We start from the raw sequence: 17,435 nt of genomic DNA, 5'->3' as shown, positions 1-17,435 counted from the left end.
TAACCTGACTGAACAGAAATGTGGTTTGGTTTTCTGTATCTAACAGATACAGATCTCATCCTATCAAAATCTCTAGAACCGGATAAAATCTAAACTTTTTTTTTCTTCTTATCTTCTTGGTTAATGTATTTCTTTTTTTTTCTTGTACCTGTTTGTAGACTGTTTTTATTCATTGTTGAAGTAAACAGATTTAAAATGTATCTGAGGCATCTTAAGGGAACTCATTTCAGTTAAGATGAAACTAAGTCTTACCTGAATCAATGTTTTAAGAGTCCCTGCGGTTTGGCATTTTGAATAATCAATCTGTCTCCATCTCTCCTTAATCATGCACATCTCACACACCTCCTCCCAACCTTGTTTGTCAACCCCATGGATTGAGCATTACTGTTCTTAGCACGCCACAATGTCACATGCAATCCCCTTTACCCTGAAACAAGCATCTCATTGGTGTATCTAGATACTTTATTTTAATTATTACTAAATCTCTTTTTCCCATAATTACTGCACAATCATTACATAATCCCATAACAAAGACTCTATTGAGGAGCCCAGCTTTTGTAAACTATGGGATACAGAATCCATAATTGCATTTCACCCCCCCCCACCCCCAATCTATTCTTGCTTTGTACAGCAATACCCCATTGCACCAGCTTCATGTCTCATCTACCTTATTTCTATTAGTATATATTATTTACAAAAAATAAAAAAATAAAAATAATAAAAAATATATATCTATAAATAAAATAAAAGAGAATACTGATCCAAAATTATAATTCTAACTAAAGTTTTGGAGAATGCCCCCCACCCTCTTTACCCCCCCCCCCCCCCCTTCATCCCTCCCTCCCTCCACTTATTGGTTTTGAAAAATCAAACTCATCGTAATGATTATTACTAAACCTTTAAGGCACACAACCACCATGATGTTTTTCCCCCTCTAAGTTTAATTACTGTATGCTAATTTCACTGCCTACTACGTGATTAATTAAAATCATATTTTCATAATGGTTTGGCACTGGGTATTGTTTTCAAGATTCTCCTAAACAGTGCATGTAAATAAAGTCAGATTTAATGGAGAGGAATGCAGAAAAGAAGAAAGCAATGGCAGGGGGATTAACCCCTTGCACGCCAGCCACTGGCTGCTGCAACCCCATAGCTACCAGAGGGGGAGCACCCCTTCCACTCTCCTGCTGGCAGCGCATGGGTTAAGTGTTTGTGTGCCTGGGATTGGCACTATAACAATCTTATTTACATTAAATCCGCCACAAGGTTACAGTCCAACATCAGCCTCATTTGATCGCTGATTACTCTCAAACAGCTCTGGTTCCTTTCTCATCAAGCCCACAAAAGGGGGGATCTGGGAGAGAGGACACAGTGGAGTTTCCCAAATTTTTCCAAGCACACTTGCAATAGTTTGCAGGAGCAGGTAAGGGGCACCTATGTTTCTTTTCTTTTTTTTTTCCTTTAATTTCCACCTTGTCTTTGTATGTCTTGTTTGTACCCTCAAGTGTACCTGCAAGCATTCTGCCGAACAGAACCTCCCTGGCAGGCTGACACTGAACGTTCTAAAAGAGATACATTGTATTTAATAAGTGTGAGTTCAAGGTCAGGAGGGGATAAAGGCATGGGGCTCAGCTATAGCAGGATGTCGGCAAGGGATGCAGTTTGCTATGCTGGCTTCTGAGATCCAGGGATCAGTTTTTTTTGTTTTTTTTTTGGTTCATCAAAGCTAAATGCCGCAAGAGCTATCTAGTTGCTGTGAATTATGCCAAGACGACAATGGAGAAGAGGTTTTTTTTTTTTTTTTTTAAATGGTACAATGCATTTCACCTACCAGATAGGGGGAGTCCGAGGGATGGGAATGTCTTGTGATCTCTATCAATGAACCGGGCTCATTCCGCGAGAGGGACACACATCTCTTAACACCCAGTGCCTAAGAGCTGCTAGGGGAACACTTAGGACAAGTGGGACCCCCTGCCACCCCTCACCCCCCCACCACTCCTCCTTCTCCTCTTCTATGCTTGAGGCTGCCACTTTCCCTTTTCCCTCTGCCACTATCCCTCCTCTCTCTATCCTCCTCCCAAAAGCGAAACAAGAACATGATCCAGTCAATCATATGGACATTGCTCGTTATTCATTGAGTGCAAACCTCCTGTGCGCCACTTTGTACCAGGATCTGTCAGTCAAGAGCAAGGTAAGGGATAAAGGGGCACCAGGGGGAGCAGGGGGGAAGGCAAGCTTTTTGGGGTGTCCCGTGATGTGATCCCCAACCTAATAGTTAGATTGGGGAGTCAGCCTGTTTCCTATGATGATTATGACCCAGGGCCTGGGTTTGCTGAGTGATTAAATTAAAATACATATAAAAAATACTAATTAAATAGCTTCGATAGTGACGTCGGAGAAGGGCTGTCAGATCATGAATGGCGCTTGCAGTTTTTTGTCTAAAGGGATCAGGTCCTGGGGGTAGAGGGGTCCTCCAGAACAGGAATGTTACTTTGTAGCAATAACCTGTGGTCCTGGTTGCAGATCAAGGGTGGGGTAAAGGATGGAGGGGGGCTTGTCTCTTGCACTTCCTGGGAAAGTTGCTGGATTTGAGGTATTGTTGCTCAGGAAAGTTTTGGAGAAGTGCCTGGTGCAGTCACTGTGTGTCTGTGCGAGGAGGTGGGTGCAGGGCACGGTGGTACCAAGTACTGAGCATGGTGTAGGCTAATCGAACATGTGCCAAACTTGTTAAATTCACTGCCTCAAGAGACCTGCCATTTTGTGCTCTCAGCGACCTCCCAGCACAATGCTAGGAGCAGCAAAGTGACATTCAGACAAGAGGTCGGCAACCACCCCCTTCTTCCAGGACCACCTGCCGGAGAACTGGGTGAGGGTGGTGGAGGTGGTGGTGGGTGACACTAATGGACCTGCAGCAGAAGCATGTGGACTCAGCCTCCTGGGCCAGCTGATTAGTTGCCCAGGGCATGAAAACATGTAGCAAGAAATGTACAGAGAGACTCACTGCTCTTCAAGTGGATGATCCACAGCTGCCTCAGAACCTCTTAGAATCGTCCGGTGCGGTGCTTGCTGTACCCAGCTCGATGTCACGAAGCTCTGCAACTCAAGAGGTTCTGCAGCAGCCCCGTCCCTTGTAACATACTTTGCTGTCACCCTGACTGACAATCTGGATGTCCTGCCTTGTGAGATTTATGCCAGGTATTTTGGTCCAAACACGTTTTTGGATGAATGCAATAAAATGGGTGACATTTAGGAATATACCATATAACGTGCCCCATGCTCCCTGCACATACAGAACTACGATTTCAGGACGATAATTGTGGATAATGGCCAGGGTGAATCCTGTATTACAAGCATTAAATCATTAACTCCTCGTGTACAATAGTGGGTAGAACAGGCTGGTATTTGCCAGCTTACGGGTGTGCTGCACATTCTGTATACAATCAGTGTCTGATCTGCCATTAGCACCCATTAGACAGCCCTGGCAGGGAGGAGACACTGATGTCGATGCCCTTTATCAGTGCATTGTGTGTGTGTGTGTGTATGTGCTTTTCTGTCTTGTTTTTCTTTATTTCTTTCGTATTATTTTTTATTTTGCTGTTATAAAATGATGTGAGAATACTCTTTGTGTGTTGGGGGCAGGAGCTTGCAACACAAAACATACGATGCCAAGTGCATCCTGTAACCCTTTCCTTCCCTGAGATCACACAAGCTGTGTGTTCCAAATACACAACAAAGTAACAACTTTCCAGCCGAGAGATGTGTGTGCTTGACTCTCCCTTCCACCCATGCCCACATCACATGCCAGATTTAGGAGCATTAGTGGAGTTCCCTTCTAAAGGGCATCACTTGATTCTGGATACAAATGCTCCCACTGTGGGCTCATATATCAATAAACTTTCTCCTGTGTACAGATAGAGCAAGGCCCCTTTCATTGTTCTATTCTGCATTTTTATAAAGGGATGCCATTAATTCTTATGCTCCTTATAAACAATTAACTGTTTGTGTCCTGTAGGCAACATTAGTAATGCTGTTATTATTGTTTTTACTGCTTTACCCTATACACACATAGGGGGGCTGTTTGGTACTCGTTTTAGAGGTTCCACAATGGAATTTTAGAGACATTTCAACTGTTTGCAAACTCTCTCTGCCTCCTTGGGCTCTAAGTATTAATTAATTCATCTTGTGGTACTCTAATCTGATTAACCATTTCATGCTCACAAAGTGCTCTCTGATATTTTTTTTTAGTTTTGTCTTGGGACATTTTAGTTGTTGTAAAGTTCTTTATAGTTCAGTGTAAGGGTGACTGCCTTTTTGGATGTCAAAGTGAGAAAGTGGGGATGCTTGCTGGTGTCTAGCAGCCAGAGGGTTAAAGGTGATAGGACTCCAGAGGGGAGATGGGTCTGGTGACAGGGGTGGGTGTGTAAACAAGCAGAGGGGGGGTTCTCAGTCAGTGAACAATGAAGGGACAGTAGGGGGAGAGGAGGTGGGGCCTGTCTGTCTGTCTGGGGTCTATGTTCCCATTGCCTTGATTTCCCGCTTCATTGCAGTTTACTTGAGAGCCAACAGGGGCCCTGATAGCAGAGCAGGGTCTGTCTGACCTCTCAGACACAGCTCCCATGCTGGAAACTAAGTTTTGCTGTCACAAACCTCCCACATCACTGCTACACACTAGCAGGTCCTTGGTAAGAAACATTAGTTTACCTTAAGCCAAAATGTAAAAAAAAATAATCATAAACTAAATATGAACATTTTTGGTCCTTGATAAATATAGGTTATTTTTCTCTGAGGCTTTACTTCGTACATAATTTCAAATAAATACATAGCACAGGATATAGTTATTATAGAAATGTTTCACCAAAATGTAACTACGCTTTAAAAGTGTAAAATTTTCAAAATGTATACAAATTGACAGCACAATCTGCCTCTTACATGGGATGTGATTTTTAATAAAAAAGAAAACACAAATATGAATAGGTCGGTGTACTTATAACAGAAGTATTTCGAGGGAGGGTCACCGTCTAGTGTTAGTTGTGGTGTACGCTCATAATTATGTTGATATTTAACCATTTGCACGGTTGACAGATCTGTAACTAACAATGAGGCCCGTAAACACCGGTAATAGTGTTTACGTCAATAGATATTTATGCATTACTTCACAATTTTTACAAAAGATAGCACACGATTTGCAGGCCTGGATTTTAACTGTGAGCAAAATTCCCCTATTTTCAAACAGAAAATACTTCTATAAATATGACCCGGATATTTAAGAGCACACAAATGCATATATTTATATATGTATGTATATACAACAAATATATGCACATTGATAGATATATATACACACACACACACACACACATTTATACATCAAACAATCAGTAACATCCTCATGTACACAAGATTCATAATTTTAAATAAAGTAACATTTGAAAACCATCTTCTTAACACAATGTAATTTGAAACGCCCAGCCAAATTGTTCATGATTGGATGAGCATTAATAATGGGAGAGCTGAAATGAATAATAGCAAAGAATATAGGGCTTGCCAAAAGGTTTCCTAAGGCTTTTTATATTGTCTGTTATTTTAATGTAATGACAAACAGCTTTCATTATTACCATCAGTAAAATCACAGATATTTATATACATGTGATCGCATTTTACATACATGCATGTGTATATTTATAAATGTGTGTTTTTTATTTTTTTATTTTTACTTCTATGTGCTATAGTTACATGTATGTATTAACTCTACAAGTTTTGATAAATAAATATATCTAGTTATCCAAGTGTTTTTTTTTATTCCCAAAGTATTTGATTATTAATCAAAGCATGATTTTCTTTTGTGACAATGCATTGACTCGTCTGTTTCAAATCTGTTGTTTTTGTGGCATATATATTTATATAAATACTTAGAAAGACGAATTGAGTCTGGAGTTTACATTCTTAGTTCTGGATATTTCTAGATTTCTCTGGTGTGAGTATTAAAAGATTTAAAGTTAATAGCACACTGCTCTATGCAGCCACTTTCTCATGGTAGCAATATCTATTAAGTTATGTGTATATCTATATGTACACACATATATATTCTAAACATATGTATATGTGTGTGTAGGTGTATGTCTTTGTGTGTGCATACTTGTGTCCCCCCCTTTTGCCAATGTATCTCTCTGTGTTAACACTATGGGAGAGATTTATCACAGGTGCTATTCTGGTGCAAAGTTCTAAATAAGGAGCAGTCAGGATGGGAACCTATAAAAATGTCTGTTACCATTTAGCACAGCCCCAGAATAGCACCTATTTTTCTTGATAAATATCTCCCTCTGATTATTCTGGGTATGGGACACTGAGTTCTTTAATGCATAATCCTTAGTATTCAATATAGCCACATTTGAGCCCTAAATAACCTAGTCCAGTCTTCAGCTTAATAGAGAGATATTTTTTGTTTTCAGGTTTTTAAATCGTGCCATTAGGGGGAAAATAAATATATATATATATATATATATATATATATACACATGTTAAGCAAGTGTGTATATTTAGCATATTTAGCTATTGTAAGGTAAAACTAAACTGCTGTAATATTTGTATTGTAAATGGCGAAGTTTTATAGACTGCAGTGAGCTTGGTCCAGCTCATTTCAGATGCAAATGAAGAATAGAAAATTCATTGCTTACAAATTTAGGAAAACAAATTCTACTATATTGTCAGTTACTTAGGGGAGAAAAGACATTCTAATTCAGGAAGACACTTTCCCTTGGTACATATGGTCCACGCCTGATTTTTTTATTGATTTTTGTGATGCTTTGGTACCTAGGGATATCCATAAGGAGCTATACAGCGTGAGCTTGACCCTTGTTACCTAATACAAAACATCTAACCCTAGGGAGCCTGCTGTTTAACCCGTTCATTGCCATCAAATTTGTTCTACACATTACTTTTCCAGATGCACCTTTTTAAAATTGTGTTCACCAGCCATCTTCATTTTCTGGTTGGTCTACCTGCTGTGACAAGCTGTACTTGAAGAGAACAGGTGGACACTGCTCCTTTAAGGGACTTGTGACATTAAAAGAGTTCCCTTAACCTGCTATACTTGTAGTTACCCCTGACAAGGGACGATAACCTAGTGCTTGCTCGTGACCCATGGCAGGATGTTGTACTGTTAACTCCTGTGCTTTTTTCTAAATAAGCTGGAGAAAGTTTCGGAATTGAAGCATATGCATCTGTTAGTTTTTTCGTTTTTGAAGCTGGGAAGAAAGTAATGGCTAATTGCAGGCAGATGTATAGTGCTCACTGGGGCGTTTTGTATAGAATGAGGAAGTTAGTCTTCTCAGTTTGTCTTGTAACTCCTTAATAGTGGCAGGCCACAGGTGTACAGTAAAACAGTGTGACACCTTGTAGCGATCACAGTGCTGCGTCTAATATTTAACCCTGACCTTTCAGGATGCTGTGCAGAGCCTTGTATCTCTGCACTCATAGTTAAAGCCAGCTTCATGTTTTCTCTGTCTGTCCATAACAATTGTATGGTGACAGCTATTTTTTAGTATTAAGAAAAAATGCCCAGTGTTGTAACTGATACCGGAATGTTGTCATTTACGTTTCGGTAAAAACGTGGATACGTAGTTTGAAAACTTTTTACACCTAAGAAATGAAAGAATTAAACTGGTGTAGAGCTTTTCAGACCATTATAAAAAAAAAAAACACTGCATGATGATGTGTCTTGGGATATGTTATTTACTTTACCGTATGGCCCCCAAAATATTTATATTTTCTACAATCAGCTAGATTTAGGCCTAACTGGTGGGGAGAATTATGAATGAAATCGTAACAATGGTAAAATGCTTATAAAGGCTGTGACATCCGCAACATTAAAAAAAAATAAAAAATCCTTCTCTTTAACATGTTGCACAAAAACTCATTTATTTTTGTTTTTGCTTTGTTTTTTTATTTTGGTTCACAAAATTCATCAGACGTTTTATGTGCGCGATTTTGTGCCAATGACTGCAAGAGTAATAATAATAAAAAAATAAAAAAACGTAAGTTGTGAAAGAAATTCATATTTTTCCTCTTGGTGGTTTATTCCGTAATTGTAATAATTTGATGACCAAATTTTAAAGCCAAGCACATTAAAACATTTTTTTTTTAAATTAAAGAATATTTAATCAAATTGTGTTAGGCAGTTCATCAATATTTGAATACACACCCCTTTAAAATAGTTTATAAGTGTACTCACTGACAAGTGGTTTTCAACATTTAGCCCAAAATAAATCTGTTCGGGATTTTTCAAGAACTTGAGTATTTTTGTTATTTTATCACAAAACTGTTTAGTTGACAGATCCCTCTATCGCCAATTATTTTATTCTGTGTGATACAGCCTGATTTTTATTTCCCTATCCATTGAAAGTCCGAGCACCCATCTCTAGTATTCTAACTTGACTCCTGTATGCTTATCCTGGTTTGGATATCACAGAGTTAACCAGTTAGTAGCCAAACTATTGAGCTCAATGCCATTGATGTTGAAGTTTTCCCTTGATGAGCTTTATCCTGGTCATACCTGACCATTTTCTTTGTTCTTTGGCTGTATTCGAGGTGCAGCTGTAATGAAGACACTTCCTATTGTGTGCATCATTTATGATGTGGTATATATAAAATCAATGTTGATTGCTCGAAGCTATAATTTGCTCCATTGCTAATAGTATCGGGTGTTTCATATATTTGTGCTAATGCAACTTCTGTTTTCTTGGAACGTAATGCACTGCCCCGAAGAGTGAAATTAATTTCATTTCCAAACGTGATGTCATTTTTAGACATGAAAGAATCTGAAATAGATCAACAGGGGTAATTGACAGAGGCGAATCCCTCGCTTCGCAGTCTGCGTGTGTGTCTTTATCCAGCTTGTGCCCATTGAATTTGCGCAAGTTGTACTGTCTTGTTTAAAGCTTAGCATCGATAATTTCCCGGAGCGAAGAAAAGTGTGTTAAACAGCCAGCAGTAAAACAGTAATTCTCCTGCTCGAAACACTTTATAGTAGGTGAGTTAACCCTTCGAGAGCCAGTGGTGCTCACAGGGTTAAATGATTGAATCTGTCAAGAATAACACTGGGAAAATAACCCCCCCACACACTTTCAGAGTATTTGCCTTAATGAGTGAATGTCGACAAACCTTTCTGCGTTTAATTTGGTGAATTTTGCAGCATGTCCTTCTTCAGAAAAGTTAATTATCGAGCCAGTCAATATATATTCTTTTCTTACTAACATATTCTTTGCATTTAAGTGTTTGCCCGAGCAACAGCATATTAATCAAAGTGTTTTAGGCTAATTGTTCTGTAGGTGCACTAAAAGAGAAATAAATGCATATATTATTTTGGGCTTTGTCAATTTCTACAAAGACAGCATCTGCACATTTGATCCCTTTTGATCTTCACTTGTGATAATATTGCATATATTAAAAAAAAAAAATAAATACAAATTAGGGCTGGGTTTTAAATTACTTTTTTTTTTTTTTTAATGTATTTATTTAAAAGCTGTGCCAAGCATTATCTGGAGTGTGTGCAACATGGGGAAAAAAATTATTATTCCACTCTGGTGCAATACATATCTCACCTATCAAAGGTTTCCATGACAATCACACTATTGCATACAGTACCATTTGTGATTCTGATGCAGGAATTATAATATTTTAGTGGCAAGCGCTTCGTAATAGCTGCACCTATTGGACTGGCTTTTGTAGGCTCGTAGATTTACAAAGCTCCTCACGTTCCTTGGCAAGTTGTTTTGTCACAATTTTTGTGACATTTAATTCAGCGATAAATTACTGTCTATTTATATATGTATTGAAATGCATGCACGCTAGGAGTCAAATATAATGTGTGTGTTTGTGTGCAAATATATATATATATATATATATATATATATATACATAAAAAATATCTGGAATGTCCTATATAAATTGCTCAGTAATGCCAGAGGTAATTGCTCAAGCCCATGATGTTTTGTAAGCCTAAGGCAAGTTTCACAACTGGCAATGTATTATGGGCATTGTAGTTCTACAAGAGATAGGGATCTAACTTTTGGCCAGCCCTGCCCTAGAAGCTGTCAGCTGGGTAGGACATCTTTTTCATAGAAAAGTTTGTAGATTACTTAGTTTATAGGCTGGCAGGGTCATTCTGGCCTTCAAATACATTAACGTATACTTGATTTACTTTTGTCTGCTTTTTTGCAAACTTTGACAAATATTTTTCCATGTTAAGCATTTCAAGAAAGTTATACATGAAATAAACTCTTGCTTGCTCTCTCCTCCTTTACTGCAGAGATAAATAGATAATAGACAGATAGTACACACATGAAGAAAGACATGAGTGCTTCAGTAGCCTTAGTAGAAATATAAAGAACACGGTGCTTCCGTTGTAGTATATCACTTGTGAAATAGTTTAGTAAGCAACAATTGACGACACAATAGCAAGAGCTTTCTTCACGATCGAGACTTGTGATTTAATCCATGTTGAGCCTTGCTTTTTAAGTTGACCTGGTCTATCTATCTATCTATCTATCTATCTGTCTGTCTGTCTATCTATCATATAATTAACTTATAGATTCTCTCTCTCTCTCTCTCTCTCTCTCTATCTATCTATCTTTGTCTGCCGTTCTACAAGCCATTTGTTGCTTTTAGTGCAATGAAACTTTGCACAAGATGCCCCATATAGAGAGTGTTACATTTATTATCCAAGTTCTATGGATTAATTGTTACGTGTGCTGCATGCAACTAAAGACACATTGCTTTTATATATTTAATAAATGTGTTGTTTTTCTCCTTCATTTTAATTTCATTCTACAATGACCACTTTTTTTATTTTTTATAAATTCTTTATATTGATGTTTTAGTTTTATGAGGTGGGGGAACAGAAGAAAAAAGGGGAGGCGGGAGGTAGAGGGTCACATCAATTGCAACGCTCACCATTTTCATTAGTGTTGTAACAGTTGTACATGTTTATCAGGTATGCTTGACTATGAGGCGTTTTGGTGTAGGCGTGGGGGAACAGAAAAGAAGAGGTGGTCCGGGTTTGTGAGGGAGAAATTATTGCCTGTGAACCTGTGATATTTTGGTGGATTATTCGTGTCGGTGAGGGTGATGCCGTTGAGTGTTGTCATATGGATCGTTTAGTGGGGTGGGTGAGGGAGTGCGGAGTGTGGTAGGTATAGTGTGGTAGTGTTGTTTCGGTTGTATTGTAGCTTTGTGTCTCATATGGGGGCTGGGACTCAAGTTCTCCCCTTTTTTTTATTTACGCTGTTAAAACTCTTGCACCACTCTTAAATGAAAACTTTTTGCCCAAAATTCTCCATGACAAAACTTCTCATGAAGATAGATGGCTTTATTTAGCTTTAGGGATTGGTATAAAACAAGTTAATATTTTATCTATATTAGTTCAAGTGTTCTTTTTATGTGTTCATTACAGTGGCGACTTGCTTCAAAACTGTCATGGAGTGACATTTTTATCACGCACAGCCAACCACTGGATGGGGTTAATTGGAGTGATATTTCACATACGCTGTTGGTTTCCTCACTATCCCATTAAATGAAACATATATTGTAACTGCCATCAGGTCCAGCCAGAATCTCACTGAGCATGATAGTAGTTGTAATCCAGCAGGGATAAACAACTTATTGGGAAATGAATTAGAACGGTATCTTGTGTATTTCTTAATTCTCTGTTCCCTGTACCTTTGAAAGGCAGAAAGAAAAAAAAAAAGAAGCAAGTTATGTTTTTACTTTGTCAGTCAGTTTGAGAGTTAAATGGCGTGAGAACCAAGTCAGGAACACTGTGTGCCACTCACCTAGCTAATGGCAGCCTTTCCAAGGTGTCTGTCTTTAGCATGCTGTATGTTCTAACACCGGAAGCAAAAATTCCATAAAACTGACATTGCAGCCATTACGACAGTATTTCAGCTGACTGATTGACTGCATAGAGCTGGCCAGCACATAGCAAATAAAAGGTATTTATTGTTGCATCAGAAAATGAAGTGGTTATGGTGCTTAGAGGAACTCTTTAATCAGTTGCTTACAGTTATATAATCACGCATAGATTGATATTGCATCTCTATGTTAAAGTTTATTTTCTCTACCAACACAGATTTTCATTTTCTTTTGTAGTAAGCTTTATATGCCCACCGATGCTCAGATTTTAGTAAAGCGTCAGTTACAACATTTGATAAAATGCTTAATATTTGGCAGAATCAACTTTTTCTAAACATGCTTGTTTAAAAATAGTATACTAAACAAGTTTTAGAAGATACTGCTATACTTAATTATTTTACATCTAAAACCCTGAACTATGGCTAGTCCAAACCTAACTATATATAAATTCACATCTATAATGGTAAGAGAAGGTTTGAAAAAGAAATGCTATTTCATGTCATTTAATGAACACAACCATCCAACTTTCAATGAAAAAAACAACACATGAAAGTCATGAATACACAGGTGTGTTAAGCAGGCCAATTGAGTCAGATGTCACAATCCTGGGGTGAAGTGTGAATTTGAGGAGTCTTTCTCTTAAAACACACACATTCAACCTGTCACAATTGGAGTCTGTTCTTTATGATCAAATCATAAGTAAATCATGATCCGATCAAAAAGGGGACATGAGAAACATTATTGTAGATGCTCACTAAGCTGTAAAAGCTTATCAAAGCATTACTAAAATCTTTGACCTCGGCTAATTTTTCATTTATGTTCACAGTATTGAATGATTAGACAGGAGGTAACAAAGAATTCTTAGGTGATTGTTAAAGACCCACAGGCAGGTCTTACTTTGGGTGAACACTGTAGAATTAGGAGAGCTAACGTATTCCTTATGAAATAATGTTCTCCTTACTACTTAGATGCAGCCCCCTCCCTAAATTAAATTTAAACCTATTGAAAAAAATGTTTAAACTTACCTTTCGTCCGGTTCCAAGACAAACACAGTGCTTCCACCCTGCTTCTCCTACCACGATGTTATCCTGGAGGTGTTACTTCAAGGCTTCTTGTCCAATCCAATTCTTCTCATAGTAGAGTATTGGGGACGACGTGTGCATGCGCAGCAAGTGCCAAAAATGCTTCTAAACAAATGCTCCTCAAAGGGAAGCATTGGAACCAATGCTTCCATATGAGCTCTATTTGATGACATATAATTGAGGGTTTTCAATTAGATGTCCTTATGTACGATGAACGTCACATGACCAAGTAAAATTCAGTTGTTGCAGAGGAAGCGCCTTTAGTGGCTGTCAGGAAGACAGTCACTAAAGGCGTGTTTTACCCTTCATTCAAAACCTTGTCGTATCTAGTAAACGGCAATGTTTTAGATTGAAGGGCGTTAAAACGACAAGGCCACTGCACCCAGGCCACTTCATTAATGAAGTGGTCTCAGCACCTTAAGTGGTCCTTTAAAATTCATGACTTCAGCGTATGGGAAACACTGAACCAGAGTGGAGAGCATTCAGGGATGCCAAGGAGAAAACAACCACGGTTAACTTACCTAAAGGCCATCGTACGATCCAATACTGTGGAAGATAGAATTATGGATGGAAGAGAGAACCTTTTTGAAACAGGGATACTTGTAAAAAACGAGAAGAACAGATCACAGTTTAGGTCAACATATGGCAGGAATACGTAACATTCTGAAGAGAGAATCCTGTAGACTTCTAAGTGTCTAGTGAAACAGGCAGATTTTGGTAAACAGTGAGCTTCCTATGAGGTGGTGACAGAGCATAAAAACCATGCATTGAATAGCTTAATGAACAAATGCAACTAGTGTGGTTTCAGTGCTTGATTTAACCCTGTGATGGACGGAGAACTGTGTCTCATCCTCATCAGAACCTAAAGAAATAAAACAGTTCTCGCTCATGTAAACGGATAGTTAACCACGCAAAAATAAGGCCTCATAAAAAGACAAGACAGGCTCTCAACCTTGTTAATTGGAGATAATCAACTTTTCACAGGCTATTAAGAGCTGTCACTTTAAGAATCGGCTTTAACACATAGACAATAAAGTATTCAGATACTTGTAATTAACAAAGACTTAAAGTAAACAACATGAAAAAGCTCACTTTTTTAATAACTATTTGTTTTCCTGGCAGAAAAATATAGAACATTTTTACTGAATAAAGCCTTAATTGGATATTTTTATGTTAAATAAAGTCATTTTTAGAGCTTCTCTCATAAGTGTCAGAAATGCAATCCAAATTATGCATTTTTTTTTACCGCTCTAAAAATAAAACACTGCTGAAGGGATTAAGAGCCATTTTCTGTCAAAGAAAAGATATAAAACATTGCAATCAGTCTGACAAGTCATATACTTAGTCTTAGTCTCTTGTGATTTCAGATGACCAAGATGCTTAACCCCTATCTGTAGAGCAGAGATCATGTTGGGAAAATCACGTCTTCTCCGCTGTGCACAAGTGTTTGTATTGGTGAAAGTGTGTTTACAGCTAAACGTGATTAAAACTTTCGCAGCTCAGTTTATGAAACATTTGTTTGAAAAGGCCTAATATTTCATGATTTGCAAAAACTGTCTTCAAGAAAAATCTGTGAGTCGAGAGAGGTATACAGCAGCGTAATGGGGCAAATAATCTCCACAGATTATTGTAAAACAAGCATTTTTCATTTTCTAAGGTTACCCTTTTCTGTTGGTTGAAATGGGACAACACCCCTGGAGACATATTAGTTTTTTTTGCAAAACAAAATAGTGTGACTTAAGAATATCACTGTGGGTACACATTCTAAACACTGAACTGAGAAAATTCAGCCAAGTTATCTATATGTTCAACTCTGCTGTTTACGTTAAATTTGCAGTCCCTGGTCAATTCCCGGCTAGTCCTAGTTCAAAGAATAACCCTGAATGCTTTGAATTATAACCTCTAAATGTAAGCCCTTCAGACCCAGTTCCCATGCCTAACCTTTTTTACCCTAGTTCCTAAACACTAACCTTAACCTCTATATTCACGTAGATCTCCTACCAATCGCAGTTTACAAGTGCAGGATAAAAATTCCAGTCTTAATGATGTAATTGCTGGACTTACAGCAGTTTGATGTAACAGGTGCAATGCAGAATAATGTATCTACTAATGTAAAATGTTTGGCGATCTGTGCCATGCCAGTCACTTAGTTGGGCAAAGTATGGAAGGCTTTTTGTTTTGAGCCTTGAAATGTTGTATTCCAAAAAATAATGGATTTGTTTGGTGAAAATATGAAAATATCATGGTGCAGATGTCCACAAGAAATATGGACTTTAAGTCCCAGGCATTTTCAAATAAAATGTTTCAACCTTCAAACTGCACATGCTCTGTCCTATTTTTTTTTTTTAAAAGGAAAGGCCTTGAGATAAATAAGAGCCATATAGCAAGTAGTCATTGAGACTTTGACACTAATGTCACTACCTTGGAATTGGGAAATACAGCTTTGGATCCTGGTCCAACCACCTCACCATTAGTTCTCCCAGGACAAGACTCCTAAGTAATGATCTATATCTACCTATCGGAAATCCTCATAGATTGCAAGCTAGTTTCAACGAACCTTCTTCATGCCTCCTCTATAATTGTAAATCGCTGCATAATAGGTAGGTGTAAATAGTGATATATAAATATTTATAATGAAGCTTTGACACTGAGATGTTTATTTCTTCTGAGCTAAAAAGAAAATGGCTTTGGTGCGTGGGTGTCTCTGCTGTGTTACAAAGTTAAACTTCCCCATCACTTTGAGATGTCTAATTGACCTGAGCAATGTAAGAATCCTTCAACTCAATGTGCACGAGCTCTTGAACTATGTGCTGCATATATCCGTATCGTTATAAAATACCTTGTGTGAATAATGGAAGTATTTTTGACACACCACAGAGATTTGCCTTTTCCTCTGTATTTCAAACATGTGTTATGTTTGTTATATATGTGTAAATGTGTGCATGTATGCTTATTTTTTATAACTGCTAACAGATTTTCTCATAGCCATGAATATAATTCCTTTAAAGCGTGTTTATACATAACTTTGTCAAATGAGCCACCATATCAATCAATCTTGGCAGGGGAGTGAACCGTCATAAAACAACTATTCTGCTCCTGTCTAAATATTTATCATTTTGGTAAAGATCATGCTAAATATACTGACTGGTGGTTTGAGGTCCAGTCTTACAGCCTTTTTTTATTTCTTCTTTTCACTGTATAAAGGCATTTTCCCGAATACCTAAAAGTACAATACCGTACATATTTCAAGATGTTACAGTTAAAATTTGGTTTGGTAATAACATTCCCATGAAACAGCTTAAAGGGACACTATAGTCACTAGAACCACTACAGCTTAAAGGGACACAGTAGGCACCCAGACCACTTCAGCTCATTGAAGTTTCCTGGGGGCTGTGACCCTTTTTCACTTAATATACATTGCAGCTCTAAGTCTGCCCTGTGTAGCTGTCTAACAGACAGCCACTAGAGGGCTTCCGGAATCCAAACCGACCTTTGGTCAATTATCTGACGCTGGACGTCCTCACGGACCTCCAGCGTCAGGTTTTCCCTATAGGAAAGCATTGAAAAATGCTTTCCTATGAGGAGGTCTAATGCGCGCACACAGCCATTTCCGCACATCCGCATTAGGTCTCCCCTGCCGGTTGATGTCGCGCGGGGAGGAGCTTGGGCGGAGCCTGACCCAGCGCCAAGGGACATCGGCGCTGGATTCAGGTAAGTGGTTAACCCGTTCAGCACCGAAGGAGTGGGACCCCGAGGGAGGGACCTAATAACCCTATAGTGCAAGGAAAATAGGTTTGTTTTCCTGGCACTATAGGATCTCTTTAATGTAGTGGTTCTGTTGTCCGTCCCTGCTGGCTTTTAAATGTAAATGCTGCCGTTTCAGAGAACAGGCATAAGGCATAGTTTGCATTGCTGGATAGATACACATCTAGTGACAGTCACTCAGACTGGGAAAGCATTGGATTGGCTGAGATCATCAAGATTGATGATCTCAGCCATGTAGGCTGGACCAGTCGTGGCCAGACCGGCGCGGCATGGGAGAAAAAGTGAGTAAAATCACCTTAACCCTAGGGGGACTACGGACCTATGGACCTAATTCTGCATTCCATTACTATAGTGTAAGCAATACATATTTACTATTGTGTTAAAAATACAAATCTGTATTCCTAATGGTGTATTGTCCTTGTCCTTTATTAGATTGAGGCCCCTTCTTTGCTGTGTAAAACCTTCAATAAAATGTTTTTATTTAACTTTTTACTGCGCCAAAAATCCGTTGGTGCTGCCGCCCTATCCGCCTCCTATGACGTCATAGAAGTATCACTTCCTTTTCACCATGAAGGGTTAAAACTGGAGGACCACTTCATTGAGATGAATTGGTTTGGGTGACTTTAGCGATCATTTGAATGATTCATTAAATACACCTACAGATTTATTCAATAAACTTTG

General features: G+C 38.4%; 1 protein-coding gene across 1 annotated transcript in view; it reads left to right on the top strand.

The window, feature by feature from the left end:
• Window positions 1-1,980: 1,980 nt before the first annotated feature.
• ZNF536 (zinc finger protein 536) overlaps window positions 1,981-17,435 on the top strand; it is a 456,445-nt gene continuing 440,990 nt past the window's right edge. The window contains exon 1 of the mRNA XM_063437911.1: window positions 1,981-2,191. The gene's annotated coding sequence lies outside the window, so the exon portion shown is untranslated. The remainder of the gene's footprint in view (window positions 2,192-17,435) is intronic.

This window comes from Pelobates fuscus, chromosome 12 (genome assembly GCF_036172605.1).
Source record: "Pelobates fuscus isolate aPelFus1 chromosome 12, aPelFus1.pri, whole genome shotgun sequence".
NCBI lineage: Eukaryota > Metazoa > Chordata > Amphibia > Anura > Pelobatidae > Pelobates > Pelobates fuscus.
This window is presented reverse-complemented; position numbering and strand designations above follow the sequence as displayed.